Below are 2118 nucleotides of genomic sequence, written 5' to 3'. Positions count from 1 at the left end.
AAGTCAAAACCTTGGAAAAATGAGAGTTATAGTTTCTGCAGAAAAATCAGTTTAATACCCTGAGGTTTAGAGTGAGTTTTGACCATGTCATTGATGTGCACTTTGAGGCCCAAGCTACCAGAAGTTAGTATGGGGAGTATATAATAGGTTTTAGGAGTTGGTTGGAGGTTTGCATGTCATTTGGTTAGGTGCACAAGTAGAATAACAAAATCTGTCCAGCAGGGGACAGTTTTGTTGCAACTTAGAAATAGGGAGATTTGGCCATGTCATGGGTAGGCCCTCATTAGGCCCAATTGGGCCTTAGTTAGAGGGTATGTCAGAGAAGTTTTTACAACCATAGTTCATAGGATATGAGCTAGAACCATGTGTCACAAGTTAATTCAAGTCAGGGCATTTTCTGCCCAGAAAAATAGGGGAACCTTGGACTTTTAGCTTAGGCCCAAGAAGGCCCAAGCCAGGCCTTTGAGCCACATCAAGCTTGTGAGATGCCCTTAGGTCAGGAGAGTCTTGTGTAAAAATTTTGAAGAAAAAATTGTAGTTTAAGAGTGTCTAATGCACTCAAGAAACCTTAGTTACCATTCTGAAATTTGCACCAGTGAGCACTTTCACTTATCACATAGTTTTAGAACACTTAGAAGTGAGTATTAGGTCAACCACCATAGTTGTAAGATAGTATAAGGTCAGTAGAGAAAAAGGCACAAGTGAGGGTCAATAGGTTTTGGATAATTTAGGAAAGGCACATTGAGTTAGGAAGCCCAAATTTGAAGACTTTGTTTAGTTAGCGACCAAGTGACTTAAGTGGTGAGTCGAGATCATCCAAGCCTAGTGTGGCATTATGGTGTATATGATGTTATTTGGTATTAATATACGATATGTGATTATGTGGCTACATGTGTACATTTGAAAATATAATGGTGGATATGAATTAAGTGCGTATAGGCCTAAGTGCCATCCATGTTTAATTTCGGGTTGTAAATAGGTTAAGATGGTAAGAATATATTATAATGAGGATTATTATTATTTATGTAGGATCTCGAGATGAGGGAAAACTTACCATAAAAGTCGAGTGAAGCTCCAGTTGTTGCTCCTACCAGTCAGACCAGACCAGTCTATCTCAAGGCAAGTGATTCAACTTGACCTTCGTATTTACTGTAAACAGTTCATATATATATCGATGCAATTATCATGAGTCATTTTGATATATTTAAATCAAGCGTATCTTTTGCTTATCTTTGAGTTACATAGAGATGCCATGAACCCTCGAGTACGTATTACAAGTAGTTCAAAAGTCTTTCATGATAGTTTAATGCCATGATAAAATAGAGATTTGTTATAATACTTTATTGATCCTTTTGATTATCATGCTATTGATCCCTGAGAAATCTTGATATTGCACCCTGATGCTTTGATTCAACTCTTGAAATAACCTCGATGGAAACTTTATCTTGATACCTAAAAGCCAATCATTTCTTAAATTCATTCATGATTGTTTGATAACCCTATCCTTACCCTAAAGCTTGATACCCTGTTATATCTTGAGCTGATGATCACTTTCTTTATATTTTAACACCTCTATCCTATTGGAACCAGTGATGCTTATCTTCTTGATGTTCTAATACCTATACCTTGTCTACAACCATTGCTTTAAGCCTAGTTTGGCATTACTCTTTCATATTATCCAATAGCCTTGCTCAATTTCCTTGTCAAAGTTCTTGTTTATGGAAACCTCTCAATTACCCTAATATAGTAAAGTCTAGTGGATCATGGCCCTGAGATTTAGTGTCATATTTCCAGTGTTTCAAGTTGATCTATAATCCCTTGATAAAAATGATTACAGTCGAAAGAGATTTTGTCATAAATCGGCATCAGTTTTTAAAATGATTAAAATGTGGATTTTTCAGTCCCAAAGGGGGATAAATGTTTTCTTTGAATGGTGGATCTGGACTGAGACGCGAGTCCTTTCCACACTTATATTAGGCTTAAAAGTTGCCTAGGGATTCCCAATAATGTTTTAGAACCCAGCGAGGTTCGGGATTACTTCGCGGCTGATCACCGGCTGTAATCCGTAGCGTCATAAAATGATTTTGATTAAGAATGATTTTAAAATTGTTTTGATGC

This window comes from Apium graveolens, chromosome 4, assembly GCF_009905375.1.
Source record: "Apium graveolens cultivar Ventura chromosome 4, ASM990537v1, whole genome shotgun sequence".
Lineage (NCBI taxonomy): Eukaryota > Viridiplantae > Streptophyta > Magnoliopsida > Apiales > Apiaceae > Apium > Apium graveolens.
Note: the sequence above shows the minus strand (reverse complement) of the source record.